This window comes from Planococcus citri, chromosome 2, assembly GCF_950023065.1.
Source record: "Planococcus citri chromosome 2, ihPlaCitr1.1, whole genome shotgun sequence".
In the NCBI taxonomy this organism is placed as follows: domain Eukaryota; kingdom Metazoa; phylum Arthropoda; class Insecta; order Hemiptera; family Pseudococcidae; genus Planococcus; species Planococcus citri.
The window spans coordinates 40,892,778-40,918,360 of NC_088678.1; the positions used below are offsets into that span (position 1 = coordinate 40,892,778).

General features: G+C 35.5%; 1 protein-coding gene and 1 long non-coding RNA gene across 2 annotated transcripts in view; one reads left to right on the forward strand and one right to left on the reverse strand.

Moving 5' to 3' along the window:
• The window catches only part of LOC135835790 (kin of IRRE-like protein 1), a 404,063-nt gene that overhangs the window by 118,055 nt on the left and 260,425 nt on the right, over positions 1-25,583 (forward strand). The window lies entirely within an intron of this gene.
• Positions 1-25,583, reverse strand: part of LOC135835800 (uncharacterized) — a 467,845-nt gene that overhangs the window by 696 nt on the left and 441,566 nt on the right. The gene's annotated exons all lie outside the window — the stretch shown is intronic.

The window sequence follows — 25,583 nt, forward strand, 5'->3', positions numbered from 1 at the left end:
AGCATACAACACGGCGAAGATGGGAAATGCGCCACTTTCGGTAAAACCATCGAAAAACATTAATAATCCGCTCACTCGAAGCACTAGAACGATAATTTTTTTTCCATAGATGGTGCGTGAATGTCCAGTTTTTGAACATGGTCTACGTCGCGTCGCGATGGAGCGTGTTGTAGTACCTACTACGTCGACGAGTTGAAACATTATTAGGCTACGAGACAGCAGGAAAAAAAAGGTAGAGTATGTGCGGATGAAGAGGCGAATTAAAAGAGGAAAAATGACTGTAAACATATAGGATTTTCGAGAGACAAATACAAATATAGCTAGGTACATACGTACGTAGTACAAAAGCAACGAAAATAGTGTTGTAAATAAGGAAACGGCGACGCGACGGTGACTGGAAGGTGGAAAGGTACCGTGTTGGTGTTTTTTCCCGCGTGTGTCAAAAAAGGGAGCTCGCACAGGGTGCAGGGGAGGAGATGATTCGCGCGATCTGCAAATATGGTGGACACGGTGGCGCGAAAACGAAATAGCACAATACATGGCGATGAGGAGCGAAGCAGAAGGGGTATTTATACGCAACCGCAGCTATTTATCAAGTAGATTGTCGCCCTTGTGTCGTGTATTGTGAAAGGAGAGGGCGAGGGATGAAAAAGATGCGTTACGATACACAAAAACAACAATACCAGCTCGTATAGTATATACCTTTAACCCTTTAGAGTCGAGGCAGTGTGCAGCAACGACCCTTTTTTTTTGCGCGCGTATCTCGTGACAAAGGCAGCGCGAGGGGCGGTGGTGTTTGTATTATTTCAATTCTGCATTATCTACGCGCAGCAAACACGCTTATGTTCATGCTAAACCGAATATTCTCACTTGCAAAGGTAAACTGTAAACCACCCTCCACTAACTCTACCACCGACCTATCTCTCCCTCGCCCAAATTCCTGCACAAAAGTACTCGCAAACATAACCGTGTATTCTTTTTTTCCTAATATAGATAGCGGAAAAAATCCCAGCCTTTAATGGCTTATTTCCCGTTATAGTTTTCATCGTCAACCTATACCACTGCCGTACGATAGAATCAGAAAGTATGATTTTTGATGCGAAATTGCCTATTGGCGACATGGCGAGTCCATTTTACTAGTGAAATGCAATTCACAACTATGAAAATTTCTCTATGCTCATTTTCGGGCGGGTTAAAAAAAAATATGTCTCGGATTTTGATGAAAATTGGCGAGAAAGTTTACTTTTTAAGTGGGAGACTCTTCAAAAAAATGTTGAGCCCCCTGGCTGTTCAGTGGGCTGAGCCAGGGATCCTCAAAATAAGTTCATTTTCGAAAAAATCGTGTACAACCTGTCGGTCACTCCCCTCAAAAGTTATGATTTGAGTTTCTGAACCTTCCTAGCCCATTGAATTCAAAATTCACTACCACTTTTCACCCTCTATCAAATGTTTGAAGATTGAGGTTCACCAAAATTAAGTACTCACAATTTCTCATCATTTTTATAGCACTTGTTCATCATTAAAAATCATTTTTATAAAAAACCAACACTGGATTCGTATTCAGCGGGTCAAAATAACCCGATTGTCACACTTTTCACCATTGCTTTGATCGACTTTGTAAAATTCATATTATTTTTTCCATTCACTTTCAGCAGGGTATACAAAAAAAATTCAAGCAAAAAAGGTGAATTTGGATAGTTTCATCAAAATGATTGTGGAAAGTGTAGTAATCGTGGCTGAATGCAAATCCAGTGTTGGTTTTTCATAAAACGAATTTTAACTGAATGGTGAGAAGAGTTTTCAAGTTGGCAATATATTGTAATTTTCGCCATCCATCAATCTTCAAGCGCTGGGAGAGGGCTAAACGTGATGTTAAATTCTGAATTCAATGGCTCAGAAAAGTTCAGAACCTCAAATCGAAACTTTTGAGAAGGGTGACCGAAGGATTGCACAGGTTTTACTACCCAAAAGTGGCAAATAGTAAAAACACATCTCTGGCTCAACCCCCTCATCAACAGCTGGAGGCTCAAATTTTTTTCGTAGGCCCATTCTTCCACTCAAAGTAATCTACCCCATCAGTAGAATCCAGGATGTGTTTTTTTTCGATCCACACTCATGCTTATGCATACCTATAAAAGTGCCAACGTACAAATGTGCAAATATATTTATTTATGTATGTTCCTCGACGCTATATTATTTAATAATGTGGATGCGTTCGGTAGTCATACTTAAAGGAGAGAGACTTCAGAGACAGATCTTGGATATAAAAGCTTGCTAATGCAGTGTTTATAGTTTTTGGCGAAATGTTCACGTAAATTTACGATCATATGTGAGAGAAATTTATTGCCTATTATTGTGAAGAATGTTGTCTTAAATCAGTTATAAACCTTGGAAGTACATGTCTAGTCTACCTACATACCTACTTTTATAAATTTGAATATGACTATTTATGTCACTCTAACAGAGTTACTTAGAATGTCGTTAGGTTTTGCTATGGCTCTTTGAGCATTTTTCTCAATTGTTTTTCTTACTAACTCATATTATGTAGATCTACTTATAATGCTTTTTAAAAAATATATAAGTAGTTGGTCCCGGTTTCTATGTTATGTAGGTAGATATGTGAGTAGATTGTGCAGTTGGTTTTCTGAATGTTATCTATATTGATTTTGTTCTTTATTTTGTTTGTTTCCAGGTGAGTTTATGAAGAACCATATTGTTGATTTTACTAAAGTTCATCAATCGAATCGTGTGTTATCTACTTGGGTTATTAAATTCATCCTGGTGTAAACTGTTCATATTGAAGCTATAGAGGATCAACAAAAAACTCCATCTTCATCAAATTATGGAAGGTGTTTCAGCACGAAAGTAAGGCCTTTCACAAAGAAACTATGCACGTGTACTATGGTTAACAGTGAGTCAATATGCAATTAAGTGTTATATTTTCCCAACTTTCAAGTCGCTGGGACAAGAAAGCGAGGTAATGCCGACTTTTCTTTGCAAAATATGGCTATGGCGAGTCAGATCCCAAAATTGGCAGTATAAAACTGCTTCTTCAATACATCTGCTGAACTTTATAGAATATTACGAGTAATAGATGGCCAAAAGTTGAGAAAATTACATAGAATTTGGGTGAAATTATGTAGATCATTGAAAATTGGTAAAAAAAATTTCTGAAAATTAAATAATAATTCATCGAAAATATAGAATGTATAATATAAATTTCTTGAATAGACCACTATATATGTAGTTATAAAAATTAGCATGATTTGATAAAAAATCAACACATTTGAGCCAAGTTTTACAAAAATTGCAAAAAAATTAGTCGAAAGGTCGTGAAATACCTAGTTGGGAACAATTGTAAGTTGTTGAAACATTGCGGAAAAATAACAAAATATCCCAGATGTGCTCAAATATATAATGAAAATTGTGAAAAAAATCACAGAAAATAACTAGAAGTATATACTGTGAAATTGACATCGAAATTGTTGAAACGTCACTCAAATAAATTGATAGAATTCAAGTAAAATTGCGCGAAAGTTTGTAACAATTGCTTAAAACGTGGATAAAACTTGTTATATGTAGTTAAAGTTGGCGTAAAATTGACCAAACCTTGGTGAAAATGTCTCTAAATCTGAGTAAAGTGACCTGATTGAGTAGAGTAGGGGGGGAGGGCAAGAGTTCGTATGAGAACAAAAATTGTTGGCTCATTAGGTCATTTAAATTCCTTCGTGATAATTTCGTGTTTTTATCAAAGGGATTTTATTTTAAAAATGAAGATATCGTACGTTTCATTAATTAGTAAAAAAAACACATCCAGTGAGAAAAACAATCATGACATTTAGAAATTAAAAAGTCAAGTAACTATGACTGGAGGAGACTGCCCAAAAATTGAAATTTTCACAAAAAATAGTCAGTAAATACTTAGATGTGTTATGCAGACCTTTTTTTTTAAAGTCCTCAAATTTAGGGATTTTTGAGTAGGAGGAGGGGTTGAGAATTTCAAAAATTCATGGAATAAAATGGAGAAGATGCCCATACGTGAGCTTTTTGGAAAATTTACATACTCGAAGTGATGTCGAACGAATGATTGATGTGTTGATCTTCTTAGATACGGTCCTTAGGTTTATAGGGTTGCTCATTATTTACATCAGTAAAAATTATTTTTGAGGGTTTTTTTTTCGCTCTCACATCGCAAGTTGCTAATTTCATAAATTTCCAGAAAATTTCAGCCCTTCACTTTGATATTAGACCTAAGTTAAATCGTGTCAAAAAATCATTCAACTTCGGAAAAAAATCAAAAAATTCTATTCATCCAAAACTTTTAGTGTAGGTAACACAAGATTTGTCTCTGTCTAAGAAAAACACCAAAAAAGTCACAGTTGAACATGACACTTGATAAAAAAAATTTCAGCAGATTAGTGAAAGTTCAGAGGCATGTTTTAAAAACAAATTGTTATTCGAATAGTGCAAATAAACCGTACGAGTTTAGGGCACCTACTTAAAAATACGAGTATGATGAATACTTACCAATTTTTGTCTCAAGATTTTTTCCTAAAAAATATCGTATCAAGCGTTAAGTTTCATTCTGACATTGGTGATTTTTCAAACCAGCACCTCAATTTGAGTTTTCAGAACGATTCCAGTCTTTAAATTTGAACACGTTTCATCAAATAGTTGGCCAGATTGCAGTCCTCGCTGCAATTCATTTCGTTCAACAGAATTATCATTTTTCTCCAAAATTTTTAACAAAAGTTGTGCAATTTGGAATCTCTGAGCACAAAAATGTGAAAAATTGCGATCAAAATCAAAAGCAAAACTTGATTTAATTTTTTATCAACGTCAATTTACCCCTGCCATGGGAAGGATGCATAGATAGTTTTGTGGTAGAAGGTTTACTTACATCCTGTGCTTAAATCAACACATTGCATATACCTACACAATATTAGGAATAGTGTAATACTGGAATGGCACAGTCACTGATAATTTTTATTACAGCTACAGCAAAAAAAGTTGGGCTTAACACCCGTACATACGAGTAGTATGTATGTACTTGAACAGGAATCTCACAATTATTAATATGATTTTGGAATTGAGCTTTGTACTGTGCAATTTTACAAGTCTCTCCAGCATTCTAACAAAAGACAGATGTCGTTGAATTCCGTGAAAGGTTCGAGCATATAGAAGAAAAAAATGCAACAAATTGAGCCTCGAGCCGAGCTCAAAATTGAATTTTTTCTTACGCTTTTGTCACTGCAAAAGGAAAAGAAGAAGAAAAAAAATGAAGAAACAGAACACGTTTAACCGTTTAGGGAAATGTCAAGCTACGATATTAATTTCATTTCGTAGTACCATGTTCTTATATGTATGTACCACTGGGTCTATACGTACAAGTGTGTGCGAGTCTGTATCCTACACAGAATGACGTATCCGCAATAATATTCCATATGACGGGTAGAAATTCTCCGGTGCTTTTTAACTTGTCTAGCGCTCGTTGTTTAACAATATCTCTTGCCAGTTCTCTCTCTTTCTGTTTCGACTTTCGAGTTATAAAGCGTAAAACGCCCGGTATATACGCCTTTTATAAGCTACTACAAGTTGTTACAACAACGACGTATGATGTCGAGACGAGAGCAAATTTTGTCGTTTGTGTTAGCGAGTGACCGGCTAAGTCGGTGTTTTTACATCGTCTATTCGTCTGCTGCTGCGAGATAGGCTTTATAATGTTGCAGCCTCAAGAGGGGTAAATTTCAACGTTTAGGTTTCTTCTTTAATTACCAAGTTTTAAAGCTACGGTTTTATGGATGCAAAAGCACTTAAGGAACTTTGACCGTGTACGTTTATTATTTTACTAGCCTTGGTACTTAGTCATAACGGGGATTTTTGCTGTGGTCCGGTGGTTTGTTGCTTGTTGGTGAAAAAAAATGGGTAGACGAGATGGGGTATTTGTTGTAGTGTGTTTGGAAGAGTGGAGTTTGGAGTTTATAAAGCATTGTGGATGAAGTTGTAATCTAGAAGTAATTAAAATGAAAAAAAAAGGTCGAGGAAAGAGAATTGATAAGTTATGATAGGGTTAGAATGTTTCAGTATTGTAAAAATATGGGCTCGAGGATTTGGTTTGAAATCGAACTGTTGCGTTTTATTTTCAAAAATCGTCTTCCTCGTCTCTGAACAGTCTGCGAGAGATATCCGATTCATTCTTTAAAAAAGCAAGTGAATGGATTTTACGACCTTTTATTGGGTATTATTTTTATATAAAAATTGTGAGATATTTTCATCAAACGAAGATCCGTAACCTAATACATATGCCTGAAAGAAATAGAAAGATATTCGATTTCATTTTTTTCCTCCATTCGAAATCATTATGAAAGGGATTACTACCTACGAGGAAACCGGAAAAGGTAGCGATTGCGATGCTCGACAGTTATTTGAAAATTGATTATCCCCGATTCCATTGCAGGTATTTTCTTTTTCATCGATGGAATTCTTTTCAACAGTTTCATGCCCGGTATTATATACATATAATCAGTAGCAGAGACTTCGATTAAACTTACGATCAAAGAAATTTTTATCGTAGGTTAATGAAAAAAAACCAACAGTGCGGTATATAAGTAGGTGTACTGAAAATCAGAAGGAACACGAAAATTCCTGCAATTTTTGTACGTCTTGCCAGAAGTAATTTTTTAAAAGAGAATTTTTTTTTCGTCTTACGTTTCCTACTCCATACGAGAAAAATTTCGTGAAAAATTTCGGTACCTAATAGCTTTGTAACTGGAACGATTTCCCCCTTTCTCACGTTCTTTCCTCAAAGTCGAATAAATTGAAGAGAATATCCCCTCGAGTACCTACGAGTATTTCAGAGGGATGTAAATTTACAAATGTAATATTAGGGGCCTTCAGAATGGAAAATTGAAATATTTAACGTAGAAAACAGCGAATGATCGAATTTCGATGTGATATTTCGTCAAGCCCTCGACGACTCCCACGCTCAAAGTTTCTTTCATCGCGAATACTCGACACTTGTACATAATGTAGCATGTGTGTTAATCCTCTTACGACGTCATTTAACCTCATTTAAATGTCTACAACCAAACACCCGTACATACGTTCTTTTGAAATCGTAACAAAAAATCCTATTTCGGCAACGAGATGAGCTTGATGTGTGTAGGTCTTAAGACTTAGCGATGTATTGCTGCTAAAGATGATAATCCGTTCTTGAAGTATCGAATTTATCACGTTCAGCAGGGTTAGGGTTTGATAAAAGCTGCCAACTCGAATGACATGAAACAAAAGAGGAAGCAGCGAATGAAAAAGGAATCTATTTTGTCTGCCTGAGTGAGTATTTTCGGAATTTCGGAAATAATTGAAAAAGGAAGATTGGCGGTGATTATGGAAAGCAGAATGATTTCAGACTAAAATGAGAAAAAATTAAAAGTACGTTCACAAATACTTCTCGTGCCAAATTTTGAGAGTTGAATTTCATTTTTCTTATTTTTAGAGATTTAAAAAAAAATGTTGATTCATGGGAGATACAAAAAAAATTTCTAGATGAGGTGTATAGAAATATGATTTTCAAAATTTTTTCACTGCAGAATTTAGAACTTTTTGGTCTGCATTATAAGTTTTAATAATAATGATGACTTTCTAGATTAGCAACTGAGTTTCACTCCTCACAAGGTTTGAGATCTTTCATTTAAAAAATTTCAGCATTTTCGAACAGGATGAAGGAAAAATTATGATGAATAACTTTTCAAATAATTGACACAGCTGTTCGACTCCTCAGATGATTTGTGACCTTTCATTCTGAAAATTTGGTACTGACAAAGAATAAGGATGTTTTTTCCCCAAGATTCTACAAAATTTAGAGCTTTTTTGTCATGATCATGAAATTTTTGAGGGATTTAAATTTAAAATGATGACTTTTTTTATGACTGACTAAGTTTGAGTCCTCATACAATCATCTCATTTTTTGGCAGGATAAAAGTAATTTTGAATGGCATGTTATGTGGTTTATGGTTTTCAATATTCTTCTATAAGTAGGTATGGAAATTGGAGGAAAATAAATGGAGCTGTTTAGATCTCATCAGACCCAATAGAAGAGACGTAATTATGAGTAGATCCAATCACCCCCCCCCCCTGGAAGCTATAAAATCCAAAATTCATTATAGTTTAAAACTGTTCTGAAGCTTCTAGCCAAGATTTTAATTTTTCCTGGTCGAAAAATTTTATAGAAATTGCTACAAATTTTCTCCAAGGCTCCTGTAATCAATCAAACATAATTTCCTAAAATTTGTTTTGACATGTTCAAATCTGAGTACATTTTTCTTCGGCTTTCAATTTTTAATTTTTTTGGGGAGGAGGGGGAATGAGTGGAAATTTGTCTGGTTCTGAAAATTCCAAAATCGTAAAAATTTTCTACCAATCAATTGTTATGCTTACAAAAAAGTAGACTTGTCCTGAATTTTCGATTTTCAAATTGGTTAGATCAGATTTTCATTTTTTACAGACCAAAACTCGAGTGTTTAAAAATCGTTCAAAATTGAAAAAGTGAAATTCATCTTCTGAAATTGATGTGTTTTTGAATTCCTTCCATTTTTTTATCTCGCCTCAAATGTTCTCCTTTCGGTTCTCGAAAACCTGCCTTTCCACGAAATCATTTTATTTAAATTAGAAGTATTATTCTTCGCTTTAAACCCTCTTTTCATTACTCATGTCCGGAACTTTGATTTTAATTATCGTCTCCGCACAAATTAATTTATTTACCCCAAATTTCTGCTTTTTCAACTTTGGCGAGACAATCCCACACACAGCTCAAGCCGACATAAGTATTCAAACATCTACGCAAACCGCAATCATCGCGTTTGATGAATTCAGCTTAGAATCTCGACAAGAGAGGCAACAAAAAAAAAAAAAAGAAGAAAGAAAAACACTTAACTCGAATTTTAAAAACAACGCTTAAATTTTCACCACATAAATTGAGAGACGAAGGATGGAATACTTACCGAAATAAAAAGCGCCGGACTTTAAAGGGAACTTTTTTCCGACACCCTTTTGAATATGAATGTTCCCTTCATTAAAACTCGAAAAAAAAGAGAAGATGAAAATGTTTTAGAATGCTTAGTTATTCTTTGTGCGAGATTTTCACTCGTCTACACGTCGGAAGGAATCTTTTCTTCGTGTTGTATGTAATTTGTATGTCATAAAATTCCATTTCATTGTTATAGTAGGACCTAACGTACTAGATCATCAAGAACGAAAAAGAAAACGAAAAATTTGCCAAAAAAAAGTGTTATTGACCGAAGACAGCAAGATTTATATAGAATGCAGTCGGATAATGTAGGTACCCAATTAAATTACACCGAAGAAAAATTTCTCAAATAATACCTACCAATTTCTCTCTTACATCGAGCTTTTTTTCTTTCGGCGAGTTTCACGTTACGTCGACTTAATTGAAAAGATAAACGACGATACAATTAAAACTTCTTAAATAATTTAATTACTCTTTTCTAACCCCATCTTACTCACTCATCCTTTTGAGCCCAATACTTTTAAACTTTTTAAAACATCTAAAAAGGATTTGCGCAAAACAGAATACATTTAAATATCACCAAATAGTTTTACTCCCTTCTTCTCCCATTGCCACTATACAACTCCCTACTCATACCTTTGCAAAGTTATACACTTGATTGTTTCCGCAAAAACTTGAAATTGAACGCATTCTATGAATAATTTGTTCGCTTAATTTTTCTTCTCGTCATTCTTACGACGAGGACGACGAGAAAATTGAAGCGAGAGAGAGAGATGGTTGAAAAATCGAATTAAACGAGATTAACGTTTTTAGCAGAAAAAGTAAAAAAGTTTCCTATTACAAGTTATCGTTTTATAACGAGAATTCCTGCGATTTTTCTAAACGAATATTCCAATTTCCTTTTTGCCTCTTTTCATCCATTTTTACGATGTTTTCTGTAAGTACATAACATTGCTAAATTCTTGTAAATCCTTGATTCGTAGTATCAATAATTTTATTGAATAGAAAATACCCATTTTTTTTTCTCTTTGACGTCACAACGAGGTAGGTAAGTTGTGCGCTTCAAATTTTCTTATTTCGAGTGAAATTGGTTTCTTATCTTACTTTTATGCATAAAGAGGAATCTGCTCCCAATAGTGTGTGGTGTAGGAATTAGGAATAAGAGAGAATTTTAGAACTAGGAACAAATAATGAGAAGATAGGTATTAGGAAATTTTATGATTAGGAAATATTGGGATGGGTTTGGATTAGGATAAGACAAACCTACCTAACCACATAATACAAAAATGCTCTATTTTAATTCAAATACACGAAGATCTGTTTCAACCAATACTCAATCGAAAGAAAGGGATTTTATTTACAAGGTAGGTAGAACCTACATCATACACAATCTTAGTTGGAACGTATCCCAGTGTAAAAATAAACTCGAAAAGTAAATTGAATTTACGTACATTTCTAGACATTGCAAGCAAGTCGAAATAGTTGGAAATCTACTAAATCTATACCTAGATTATTCAGATTGAATCACTGGATTAAATCCTTACCTAGATTATTCAGATGAATTCTAACTACTTTACCATTAACCTAATCATTACCTTGACCATATCAATAGTAGTTGGACTGAATCTATTCATAGATTATATCGTAGCCCTACACTTTGAAATAAGAACCTAAATGCTGACCAACATATTGGCTAGAGGATTTACCTCAGCCCTGCCGGTAACTCGACCAGGAAACTTACTCCATTAGAATTGATGTCCAATTAATTAGTGAAATAAATTCATAGCAACACAAAATAACACTCGCGTTACCGGAGAAATTATATCATTTTAATAAGTTCAATTTTAAACAAAATACTCGAATTCAGTCATGTAATGACTGGTAAATTTAAAGATAAAAAAATTACAGAAAAAATACGAACGCACGTTCTTAATCGAGTGGAAAAAACATACTGAAGAATAGGTAGGTATTACCTATTGTCATAATCACTCGAGTTTCCCACCATAGATTTTAACCTTGAAATGGGCTCATTGAATTTATGTACTAAGCTTTGCCTAACTATTTCTATTCAGGCTCGTCTATAGCACATAATTTCTCCCCCTGCCAACGAGAAAATCTGTGGAAGGGAAAACTCGAATGCAAGACTGAAAAATTACGTTAAACTATTGAAAAAATTAACAATTAACAAGAACTATTGAAAAAAAAAAAAAAAAAAAAAAAAAAAACAGCTAATCTAAACTCGAGTATGATTAACAATGAAAATGTAAAAACAAAGAAAAAACAATAACAAAAAGAATAACATGAAAAGACTATCGCCAGAAAACACACTATCCAAAAACGAAAAATGAAATTACAATACAATAAGATTCACGGTGATAACGTAATAACTCGAAACGAAAAATACAAAAGAAAAAAAAAAACCAAAAATTTACAAAAAGGAAAAAATTTTGAAATCGAATCTTATTTCTTCTTTTTAATAAGATATTCTTCTACCGGATAGAAGTTATCTCGTACTCTAAACCGATCCATCGCTCGAAGGCTTCTGAGAAGACCAATCATTCGAACTCGTGGCACCTTTTCTTTACACCTGACCGTTCTCGAATAGGGGATTCCCGGCGGTCCTCGAAGATTGATTGAAACAGCGACAGGATCGTAACTTTTGATCAGCGGACCAATGTCTCGTACGCCTAAGATTACTGTACCGTGATGCGCTTCTACTTTCTTCGTAGTCTTGAAATTAGCGACATAACACGGGAACCAATGAACATCGTTCTTGTTACGTTCAATACCGGGAGTCAATCTTAGTGGTACATTGACCTTTCGTCGTACTACTAACCGGAAATCATCCTTCCAAGGTACGTAAATAACCTTAGGATGGTGAAGGACTTCAAACTCGAAAGAGACATTCTTGTCGAAAAACTCGAGTGCGGCAGTATTAATCAACGATACCTGCAACGTAGGATCGATGATTATTTCGACGTAATCGTTGGCTATTTTCCCCAGAACAGTGACGAGGTGTTTCATGTTGGTCTGATTCTGGTACGACCATCTGGGACGGAAAACATGCTCACGTGGGTAAACCTCATCACGATAAGTCGAACGGACCAAATTCAGATGGTTACGCCAAGTAGTGGCCTCGATTTCGATTCTTGGCCACTCAAAAGACTGCCGTTTCTCGTAATATTCAAATCTCGGAGTCACGATCTTAAAATGAACATATGTTCCTCGTATCAGTGCTTCCCATAGGTCAATCGCTAGATGTTCGAAAACTCGGTCCGAAGGATCCCACTCGAATTCATATGGCTGATAACTATCAGGCCATTGTTGCGGAACGTATGGTCGGAGGTTGCATTCAGGAATCTCATCGTCGCCTATCAACTCTTGTGTGAAAATTTGAATTCCATCGATTTCAGCGTAGTTCAGTCGAGGAAACTTGGCCGTGACATATGCTGGTTGTGGTGGTGGAAGAACGACGGGAACCACAGCAGCGACGGGAACAGCAGCAGCGGCGGCTTGAGCAGCTGGTTCATTTTTATCAGCTAATGGAGCTGTTTGTACCGATTCTTCGGCATTATTGTCGGTAACATTATCGACCTGCATCGACTCGTCGATGGATTGAGTTGCCGTTGCTGATGGAGCAAACGTTGAACTCAAAGTGGCAGAGGTGACGTCAGTTGAAGTCGACGTAGAACTCGAGTCATTTTCACCGAGAGATAACGTCGATGGTCGATTTTGCGGTGGAATAAGATCGAGTAGGTTGAGATCAGCCATAAGAGAGTTCTGACGGAGAGTTGCTAAAATACTCTCTACTGATGGATCAGCTTCGTTGGGTTTCGGTTGTTGAATTTTAAATGTCTTTGGCTCAGGAAACCGAAAACCAACGGTTTTCTTTTCACCGGTACTGTCTTCCTCAGTGTAGCTCAATTTCTTCGCCGGTGGTAGACCTTCGTCTGGGCTCTTCAGTGCACTCTTGAGAGGAGCTGGTAATCGAGTAAGTGACACTGATAGATTTTCGAATTCGGTCGAATGCGAAGTTCTAGCTGCGTTATCGAAAGATGATGTTGATAAGTGACGATTCGTTTGGTTCAATACATCGATGTTTTCTTCAAATACATCGTCACTACCGCCGTCGGAAACGTTGATGATTTCCTCTCCTTCAGTTAGATCGATCGTTGTTTCACTTGAGTTTATTGCGATTGGTTTGGATTGTTCTTCGATGTGCACAAACGAGAAAACGGCGGGAGGAAGAATCAGATCGTTTTCTGAAAACGCTCGACGAATCACCGTACTTAATTTCGGTCGTTGAACTGGAGTCGGAGGAGCGGGCGATATCGGTCGAGAGAGAGTCTCCATTTGTTCAAATAAGAACTCTGTTAGACCTTCTACCTCGACGGCGATACGAGATGGTAAATCACGTAGATTCGGCGTCTCCTTCGGAATGAGGCACCTCTTGCAAGGAGATAGGCGGTCAGCGGTGAAAATCGCTAGGAGATATTCGCGGATATATAATTCCACTCGCTGAATCTCCGATTCCATTATGTTTCGAGACAAAGACGCAGGTATATCGAGTGCTGAAACGGAAATCTCAATGATCTCGGCGATCGGACATCGGACGTTTTGTTTCTTGATCGTGAGAGTGTCTTCTTGATCGTTTCGGATTACAAATACTCGAGTATCTAGATCTTCAGCTGAGAACGTTTTCTTTAAATTCTCAGGACTCGAGTTAATGATCGGGTGTATGTGGCTCTGGCGACAGGTCGCGTACAAATCATTCTGTGAACATTTTAAAACCATACACGAAAATAGATTAGAGTAATTCTAAGAGAGGCTTTAAACTTTTTACATGCTATGAAAGAATTATAACTAAAAATAAATTAGAAAATAAAAGAGAGACAGACATAGAAGGCCTAGACGAGTAGACAAAGGCTCCTATTCTATCGGCGGTTGAACAGTGTCATCGGTGGCTGGATTGTATTTACGAAGATGGCGGATATTTTCTCGAATAATATATCCTGGATTTTTTTCATCTTCGAGTTCGTAAACGTTGATGAAAGGCTTTGTGATGACTTTATATGGGCCTTTCCATTGGTGTGATAGTTTCGCAGCTACTCCTTTCTCTTTCGATGATACTGGTCTATTTTTTACAAACACTCGTTCACCAATATCCAATATCACAGGTTTATGGACTTTATGGAAATAGGCTTGTCGACGTTCATGATTCTTTTTCTGGTTTTCGAGTATTCGCTGGTTGATATCGAGTGGTAATTTTCGTTGTTTAATTATATCGACTAATGAATCGGGTACTAATCGTTTACGTACTGCTTCATAGGGAATGCAACCTGTTACAGTGCTTTCGGTATAATTCAATTTACGCTCGATATCTGGTAAAATACGACACCATGATTTTTGTTTATCAGCGATATACTTTCTCATACTCGAACCAATAGTGCTCATTATTCTTTCGGCAGGGTTACTATTCGGAGTATACCTTGATGTATACCGAATTTGAACTCCTCTTTTTAGCCAAAATTTTCTCCAATACCGAGAGGAAAATTGTGGACCATTATCGCTGAGTACTATTTTCGGTAATCCAAACTCGTTAATCCAAAGAATCATACGTTCGAGTATATTTGCTGAAGTCACGACTTTTAATGGGTATAATTTGACGAATTTGGTAAAATGATCTTCGATCACGAACACAGTATCGACGCCAGCTGTACTACTTGGAATTGGTCCAAAATTATCCAAACACAAAATTTCGTTGAAACGTTCAGAAGCGAGTGTTTGGATTGGACCATACAATCGAGTTGTTGATCTCATTGAAATTTGGCATGAGATACAATCATTCACAAATTGGCAAACTTGCGTTGTTAAACCAGGCCAATCAAAATGTCTTCGTATAATGCGAATCAATCGAGTAATTCCAACATGACCGTATTCATAATGATAGTGTTGAATTATTTCTCGTTGTAAACTTTTTGGAATAAATATTCGCCATTCTTGATCATTGTGATTCTGATAAATAACCAAGTTCAATTTTTTATCAACTCGAGTACGTTCAGGGTATTTTTTGATACACGCTTGTACTATCTCGTCATTATTCTGGATTGATCGAAGTCGTCGAAATTCGGTGAATAAACACTTTGGTGTTTTGTAATCGAACAGAAAAATGGTGAAATTTTTGTCGTTTTCGGTAATATTGAAAGTATACCTAGACAAAAAATCTGCAATCGAGTTATCAGCTCCAGCGATATGTTGAATATCTATTCTGAAGTTGTCTAAATACAGCAACCATTTCATGATCCGATTAGGCAAGAGTTCATTTTTCTTCAAATATGTTACCGCAATGTTATCAGTGTATAAATGAACTTTATTTCCGGCCAAAAGATAGTAATTTTTGGCGAGAAGATGGATAATTGCCAAAAGTTCGAGTTCCATTATGGAATAGGATTTTTCGTAGCCTTTTAACACTCGAGAAGTAAATGCAATTGGCATCATAAGGTCTTTATCGTTCTTGCGATTCGGTTGCATTACTACACCAGCGATAGCTTTCGTAGAAGCGTCGGTGTAAATGTAAAATGGCTTTTTGAAGTCAGGATAGGTCAATAGTGTCTCATTTGCAAGTTCTTTTTTAAGCAATTCGAAATGTTTGATATTTTCTTCTGTCCATACTATTGCACCTTTTCCAACCGTAGTCAATTCGTAAAGAGGAGCACACAGCACGCTGATTCTAGCCATATATTCTCGGTAGTACTGAAACATACCGAGAAATTGCTGGAGGCTCTTTACGTCTTTTGGCAACTCGAAATTTAAGATTGGCTCAATCTTTTCGGGATCCACTTGGACACCCTCATCGGAGAATATCATTCCAAGGTATTTTATTCGAGTTTTACACCATTGGGTTTTCCGAAGATTGAGTGTCATTCCAGCCGCTTTCACCTTTTCGAGGAAAATACGAATATGTTCGAGGTGTTCTTCGATAGTTTTCGAGTAGATAATGACGTCATCGACGTACACACCGGTGAAATCTTCACAACCACGTAACACCAATCGAAGAGCATAAACAAAAGCAGCCAAACTATCTTCGGTACCGAAACCTACAACCGTCATAACGAGAGGAATACCATCGATGGTGAATGATAGAACGCATTGTTGATCCTCAGCTAATTTTATTTGGAGGAAACCATTATTGAAGTCAAAAATCGAAAAATACTTCATGTCCTTAAACTTCATCCGCATGTTGTTAATATTTGGCGGTTCAGTCGAGTGTCTGAGAATGTATTCATTTAATGGTCTTCCATCCAAACATATACGAACTTTTCCACCTCCTTTATCTACATAGACGAGACCTAACTTATAAGGTGATTGTCTTTCAACCACTTTTCCTTCTTTTTTCCATTTTCTTATAATTTCATGGACACCGTCTTCGTAGCGATGGGGAATAGGTCGAGATTTACACCATACTTTATGTGGAGGGGGAAGTTCGTTACCTACAAAAGCGAATCTATGTTCGTAACAGTTACACAAACCGATTCTGTTCTCAAAAGTTTCATAATTATTATGTATGTGTTTTCTTAACGTACCTTTATTTTTATTCGAGAGTTCTGTACCCTCGACAGCTTCTTCTATTTTATACAGCAGCTCGGTACAGATGACATAGGAGGGATTCTCACTGATTGAAAATATCTCTTCAGGTTTTGTAGACGTGATATACTGGACTTCTTGTAAAGGATATTGTTTCGGATCCTTTAGTAACTCGAAATTCATCACGTTTTTCTCTGAATCGTTATAATGAATCTTGAATGTTTTATTCTGAAGAGCTGTTATCGTTGGATCGGTAAGCTCGATGTAATTCTTTGACGTGTGAATTACTAACTCGAATGATCTCATTAAATTACGTCCCAAAATCAACGATGTATTCAGGTCTTTGACGATAAATGCTTGAATATTGAATACACTTTTGTTAGGTTTTTGTGTTGGAAAACTCATCGGTACGTAAGCCATTTTCGTGATTTTTGGATGAGCTTTGGTAGCAGCTAGCGAAAACTTTTGACCCATACCGTCAGCTTTAACTTCGCTTTTCTTCAGTTCGGGGTAAGCTGCAACGATTCGCTCGTATACACTCTCATTCATAAGTACATGAGAGCATCCATTGTCAATTAATGCGTCGACGTCAATTTTACCAAATTGAACTTTTATTTTCGGTGACACGTCTTTATTCGAGTATTCAATATCGACTGGATCGAGTATGTCGAGAATACTATGGTTGAGATTGAATACAACTGGTTCATCGGTTTTACCGTACATGCTATCGAGTTTCTCGTCTTTCTTCGAATCTTTATAAGGTTGTGTTTTAAAAATGTTAACTCCGCAGTATTTCTTGAAGAAACTGCACAGCTCGTAGTCCAATTTGTTCAAATTGAAGATTTCCCAACTTGCGTAATCTGGTTTCGATCCCGGTGATGCACCATTAGGCTTGTAGAATTCTTTTTTGATATCGTAAAGAATAGCACCATCTGACGTATATTTGAACCATTTCTTTTCAGTTGGTACAAGCTCATTGCGTTTCACAAATGGAGAGAATGCATTCCAAAAAAGACAATTATCTTGTTTCGTTGCAGTGAAATAAATCTTCTCATTCACTTCTTCGAGATTCTTCCAATAATCAAGACTTATATTGGGAAAATTCACAGGAGCTATCAACGCAAATACGATATTTTTAATTCGATAAATATCTCGTAGCGTAACGACTAATTTTTTCAATTCATTTTGAAACTGAGAGCTATCAAAATTCTTGAACATTGATTCTTGAAGTCCAAGATGGATTAACGCATGTTCAGTACCAAAAGGTATGTCAAAGGTGTTTTCTTCTAATAATTGATTCACCTTTTTTGCCGTCAATTTATCACTAACTAATGAGTATTCGGCATGATCGGCGATATTCTTAAATTCGTGATATCTCAGAAATTTATACATGACGTTACTTCCAATATATGCAATTCCATCACAGAAAAGATACATCTTTTCTTTATTCGGAATATTAGGTACGATTGGAGGAATTACTGGAGCTTCTTTGTTGTGTACTATAGCAGCTTCAAAGGTCGGCTGGTCGGAATTAGAGGTAACACTGCGACCTTCGGTGTTACCTAATTCAAGTTTAAATCTTCGAGTGAAATGGAAATATCGCAAACAGAAAATTCCTCAAAATTCGGTGGATTTTTTCGATCATATGGTTGAAGGTTATGGTTCATATCCACATAATGAACGGTGAGACCAGGTTCATCGAAATTAATCTCATTTGCACTCGCCACTTTAGTAAATTGAGCTCTTCCATTTCGATCAAAACGTTTCAGGATTTGACCTTTATCGAATTTTGTGAAAGGATTTTCTTTCTTCGGAGGAACGTTCGATCGATTTTCACCGGAACTGTTGCTTTTACTCGAGTTGGAATCTGATTTCGAATTTGATGATGATTTTGATGATGAAGATGATTTTACTTTATCTATCAATGGTTTCGCAACTTGGTTATAATACGATTTAGCATTGACGCTTCTTTTATTCGCTGTTCCAGAATTTTCCATTTCAGTAATCGCTTCAATAATTTCTTCGATCGTATCAGTTGGCTCAGTTTCTTTGAAAATTTCGCGATATTCTTTACCAATTTTTTCGGTCAATACTTGTGCAACCCATTTTGGTGTAACCGAAGTATTCCATCGCATTCTTCTTAGCCAAAAAGTGCAGAAATCAACCACACTCTGATGTTCATTTTTCACTTCTTTTTTAAATTCTTCGATATCGAGTTGGTGATTCATGATAGTGGAAAATTGCTTAACTAATTTTATTGCGTTTAAATGCCACGGTTCGTCGATCTGTAACGCTTTTTTATAATTGATCAGATCGGTATGTTCGAGAAAATAATCAAGACAAAGGTTATATTCTTGATTAGTTTTGACCAATTGACGGATTTCGTTCTCGAATTCGATGAGAAATTCTTCGACTGTTCGGTAATCATCACCAGCTTTCCATTTCGTAACTCGAGCTCCTTCACAGATTTGTTTTACATTCTTTTTACTGCCAGTGTTGTCAGTACTCGAGAATTGGACAGGTGAAATGACCAATAGTGATCGACAGTCTTCAATTGGAAAAACTAACTGTTCATTCTTTGCTTTTAAATGAAAATGTCGTTGTGGAATGGTTAAACATGATGGTTGAGGAACAAAATCACGACTTCCGTCACCTCCACCACGACTTTGCCTCGAATGAATCGCAAATTGCTTGGCAATATTTTCCGATAACGTTTCATTATTTATCTCGATAACATCCATTAATAAAGCAGCTGTTACTCCGCTAGGACCTGGACCAGTTCCATCTGACGTGGAAGCAGCAGTTGTATTAGCGAGGGACATACGCTTGGTGACTTTCGTTTGTAGCTCTTCGTTTTTCTTTTTAATCGCCGCATTCTCGGCCAATAATCGTTCATAATCTTCTTGAGTGAACGACATTGTAGGTATCGGTTGGTTTTCGTCTTCGTCGAATACGTCAACTTCTTCGTTTGGTATTTCTACTTTTATACCAGCAACGTCGTCGTCAGTGGAATCGAATGTCTTAGGAACTTTATCTCGAAAACGGGATTCCTTAAAGAAACCTTCTGGAAATCGAGGTGATCGTAAATAATAGAGAGGAGTTGGTCGAAATAATTTCGCTCGTCGACGCTCTTTTTTCTCTTCTGGATCTAACTCGAGTGAAGAAGATGAATCAGAATCGAAATTGTCGAATTGTCTTGATGTCTCGTTCAATCGATCTCGAATACCGCTTAACTCGTTGTCAATCGAATCGTCAGCTTCTTGATCAGGATTTTCGAGTTCGTTCAAATCGTCGAGAGAGATTTCGAGTGCAATATTACTGCTATCAATAAAACTGATAACAGCTGGATCGTGAAAATGAGCACTCACAGATGACTCGTTGAGTTCAATATCAGGTTCGTTTGAATTATTCACTGTTGAATAAGCTTGATTATTAAACACTCGAGTTACCATATGGCAATGTTGAATCAGCATTATGGTCCCTAACTATCTAAAAAATCCCTAACTAAGGATCCCTAGATTCCCTACAGACCAAGGTAATGATCTCACAAGTAACACAACTAACACTAAATCGTTTGAAAACACTTGATTATGCATGAGAAAACCAAAGAAGAGTACATACCCACGCAGGCGCCAGGTTGCGTAATTACAACCAATTTTGGCATATCAAATATTTTCAAAACGAAACACAATACATATAAGAAGAATCAAAACAATGGTAAACAAAATAACTAGATCTAATTTTACCTCAAAGGAAGCCATAATCGAAAATAAACAAACGAGATAATATTCCAATATGCTAATCAGCTACGTATTCGGCTGGAACATCAAAATACTCGAAATACGACAAGCTTACGAATCTTTCGAACTTCACTTCACATACGAAAGTTTATTAAATCATTAAATAGAAAACTCGAATAAAAATACGATCGCAATAATCGAATCAATTTTAGCAAAAAGTAAAATACCGCACTAAAAAACCATACGCAAAACGCAAACTACTCGAGAGATGTTTACAGTACGAAGGAAAAGATAATACTCAAACCGAATGCGTTTCAGATTGCGATCGAAGACTCGACTAGAAAGATAAGAGAATAACAAAATGGCGATCTACAAAAAATAATACAATAGCTAGAAACTACGACGAACGTTTCCTAGAAATTTTGTTCAGCCCGATGCCGATTCTTCTACACTAACAAAAACACATATCTTTTTGTCTTTTTTTTTTTTTTAATTTTCTTAGAAAAACACGCATCTTAATTCTAAAGGCATAAGCTGAATATGTGGATATCCAGACATATGCGGGAAAGGGGGAAGGAAATTTAGCGGCCTTTATCAAAAACCTATCCTAGCCGAAGCTTTACATAGTACCATTCGTAAAACTAGTTGCAACATGTTTTATTACACGTTAAAAATACTCGATCATTTTTCTGGTACTCGGAGGTCTTGATGCAATTACTCGATGTCGTTATCTCGTTGATGGTGGTACATTTCATTACATGTACTATACCAGAACGACTAGTACAATTCGAAGCTGGTTTCTTCGTGTATTTAAAATATGCTTTCTAACAAACTGTTCCCTAAGTGAAGTAGGTACCTACTACCTATTCGATACCTACTCACAGGCGGACCGTACTTCTCATCAGGCGAAAGCATAGCACAATAGATAACGCGCTCGAGTTACTATTCTAACGGCCATATTTTATTGGTTGAAAGAAATCTTCGTGTCCAACATGAAACACATGTGTAAAGTGGAATTTTGACACGAAATTTTCTGAAGATGAATTTTGAATAATTAATACCTAAACTCATTAAGCCCTAGCCCCACGTTGGGCGCCAATTTTTATATTATGTGGTGTAGGAATTAGGAATAAGAGAGAATTTTAGAACTAGGAACAAATAATGAGAAGATAGGTATTAGGAAATTTTATGATTAGGAAATATTGGGATGGGTTTGGATTAGGATAAGACAAACCTACCTAACCACATAATACAAAAATGCTCTATTTTAATTCAAATACACGAAGATCTGTTTCAACCAATACTCAATCGAAAGAAAGGGATTTTATTTACAAGGTAGGTAGAACCTACATCATACACAATCTTAGTTGGAACGTATCCCAGTGTAAAAATAAACTCGAAAAGTAAATTGAATTTACGTACATTTCTAGACATTGCAAGCAAGTCGAAATAGTTGGAAATCTACTAAATCTATACCTAGATTATTCAGATTGAATCACTGGATTAAATCCTTACCTAGATTATTCAGATGAATTCTAACTACTTTACCATTAACCTAATCATTACCTTGACCATATCAATAGTAGTTGGACTGAATCTATTCATAGATTATATCGTAGCCCTACACTTTGAAATAAGAACCTAAATGCTGACCAACATATTGGCTAGAGGATTTACCTCAGCCCTGCCGGTAACTCGACCAGGAAACTTACTCCATTAGAATTGATGTCCAATTAATTAGTGAAATAAATTCATAGCAACACAAAATAACACTCGCGTTACCGGAGAAATTATATCATTTTAATAAGTTCAATTTTAAACAAAATACTCGAATTCAGTCATGTAATGACTGGTAAATTTAAAGATAAAAAAATTACAGAAAAAATACGAACGCACGTTCTTAATCGAGTGGAAAAAACATACTGAAGAATAGGTAGGTATTACCTATTGTCATAATCACTCGAGTTTCCCACCATAGATTTTAACCTTGAAATGGGCTCATTGAATTTATGTACTAAGCTTTGCCTAACTATTTCTATTCAGGCTCGTCTATAGCACAAGTGACATCAGCAATCCATTCTCAGTTGTATTCATATTTGTCTATTGAAAGAGCCTGGTAATATTTCAATTTATGTAACATAGAGATTCTATGATTCTTGAAACTGATAAATCGACATAAATAAAAATAAAATTTCTACACCAATTTCTTGTTTAAAAAATGTGCACTTACTCTGTAAGTGCATACCTACCTACGTAAAAATATGATTCAGTTTCCCTAAGGGTTATTTAAAAATGAAGAATCAACTCATCCCAACCATTTACCAAATAAGTACATACAACGACGTGATACTTTCACTTTTACTAAAAAAAAAACCAAACCATTCATTTCACTGTTTCACCCACCTCATCCAATTCATCAATATTCGAATCAAGTCATCCACTCACTTTCTCTTCCATTTCCCTCTACATAGCCGCACCTTACACCTCAGTAAATTAATTCACTTCAGCGTCAAAAAAAACACCCTTTATACTTTAGTACCTTACTCGAGAAGAGAAGTTACCACTGAGTAAAAACAGGGTGTTTTTTTGCCTCATCGTCTTCTTCTTTCTCGTTAACGAATTCGAATGTTGAAAGTGTTCTTCGCTGTCATAACCGTACAATCGCTCTTGAAACATTTCCCAAGGCTGTTTTACTCCGCAAATGACAAAAGTCTTTTAACCGACAACTCCGCATTGACTTTTGCAACTTTGGGTCTACTCTTATAGCTATAGCAGTATCTTACGAATGGAATTTTTTGTGATCTGTTTTTCTTCCCACTGTTTTGTTGTGGAGCCTCGAGCGATACAGCATCTTCCTTACGCCTACTATCAATGCGTGTTATCAGGACGAATTCTAAAGGAATGTGGCAAGGTTTAAGTACACAACTTGATGGGAAAAAATAATCATCTTAGTTGAGTTTATTCGTGTTGGGGACCTTCAAATTATACTATCCAAGTATTTGATATTATCGTAATATGATTTTTATCAATATTTTTCGGTTTTATTTGATGAAGGGAGGGGGAGGGGTTTACAGGACGTGGAATGAGCCGGATCAAAAATAAGGTTGTATTTTTTAAGAATCGCCTTTTCGATTTACTTATAAGTATAACAAATTTTTAATGTTTTTTTTTTTTTTTGGTAACGATTTCAAATGATTTTTTTGTGGTAGAGCTAATTTCAAATAAATTTTTTTCGAAATTATTTTGAATGAATTTTGCGCGGTAATTTCAAATTTGTAGTTATTTTTGGATTCATTTTTTGTGAAGATTTTTATTGATTCTGTGACAATTTCGAATATTTTTTTTCACACGAGGTTTTGATGATGATTTTTGAAAGATCGTACAAAAATATATCACCAGCCAAAATTTCAGATACTGAAGTGCATTTTTCGACTTTTTGAAGAATTTCTGAAATTCAAAGGGTCAAAAATGAGAAAAAAATAAAATTTCACCAAACTGACCGAGAAAGTTAAAATTTGAAAAGCACCCTATTTTCAACCCACCGAATCCATTGAACTTTGAAGACTGTTTCGAGCCATTTTGAGCAGTTCTGGGGTCTCTATAAGAGCTTTAAAACTCGAAAATTTCATCAGATGGAATTGAAAATCCTAAATTCACTCTTCATCTTCATTTTAAAGTTCGAAGTCGACTGAAGGTGGTTTCAAAAGTCGTTTTGGAGCCTCCAGTGACTTCTTTTAAATTCTAGTTTTCCAAAAAAAAATCCTATAAAATCTGTCCAAATTCACCAAAAATTGAAAAATAAACTTTAGCACATGAAATTTTGGCTGGTAAAATAACTTATTTTTGTATAAGTACTCTATAATAAATAGATCTAGCTTTGTTCGGTTCAAAAAATGTATGCGTGAGTTGGAAACCTCTCTCATTGGGGTTGAATCCTGATGAATTTTTTTTGAGCGATACTACCTACTGAATTTCTTGTAGGTTATGATTTCCATTTTTCGGTGACGATTTACTGCTTTGGAATTCTAAATTTTCTTACAGTGACTTAAATTTCCATTTCTAAAGTTCAGCATAATACTTTTTTTGTTATTTCAAAATGAATTATTTGATGAGTGATTTCAAATTCATTTTTTCATTCTTTATCTTAGGTTATTATAATTCCAAAATTAATTTTTGATTATGATGCTTTGAAATGAATTTTTTTCAATGTTGATTCAGAATCAATTTTTTTGGGACAATGTAAAATTGAATTTTTATGGTGATTTAGAATGATCTTTCTCAATGCAATTTTGAATTTTTCGCGATATTTTTGGATAATTTTTTTAATGGCGATTTCGTATTTTTGATTTTTGATTTAGTGTTTCTAAGTAGAATTTTTCTGTGGTAATAATGCCAACTACACATTGCCTAGCTCAGCGTTCTTTTTCTGACTAGTTATGCTGACTAGAAAAATCAACACCAATTAGAACATCACTGAGCCCCTTACAGTTTTTAGAATAGGCAAACCAATTTACACTCGTGCAATGAGGGTTGATGTATCACTATTTACTGAGAATTATTCGGCTGATTGAACTGAACACCCAGCAGATGTTATAAAGTACCTACCTTGAATAATCAGTAGGTATTACATTGAATCAAATCTGTTCATATTTAGCCAACCAGAAGCTTCCACAAAATTATTATGTGTTTGCATCGTATATTCAGGATCAACAAGAGTTTTCAAAGTTGTCATAAAACGTTATGATAAAGTAGAGAAAAAAATAAAATCACGAAAAAATAGGCTTACGATTAATGTACCTACCTAAAGTAGCGAGTTTAAAAATCGTCAATTATGGTTGAAAGCTTTAATGGTAAACTTTCATGAAGGAAATTAAAAATTTTCGGAGTAAAGGATGTTTTATTCATTCGTAACTTTTTTTTGGTACATGTTGAAATATTCAAATAAACAGTTTACAGCAAAGCGCGTTACTTTTTTCACGAGCAGAATCGGATTTTTTTTAGTATTCCGAGACTGCATGATATTTTTTTAATTTTATCGCTTTTCCTCTCAATTTCCGTCGTCGTCGTTTTTTCTCTCGTAATATTTTCTCGCGTATTTTGCGTCTTTTTTGCTACTTGCGAGCTACAAAAAAACTACATTCTTCGTACCTGGATATTCGTAATAATGTGTACAGCAATCCAGGATCCAGGTAATTTCACTTGACATCGATAATATGCTTTTGATTATTACTTAT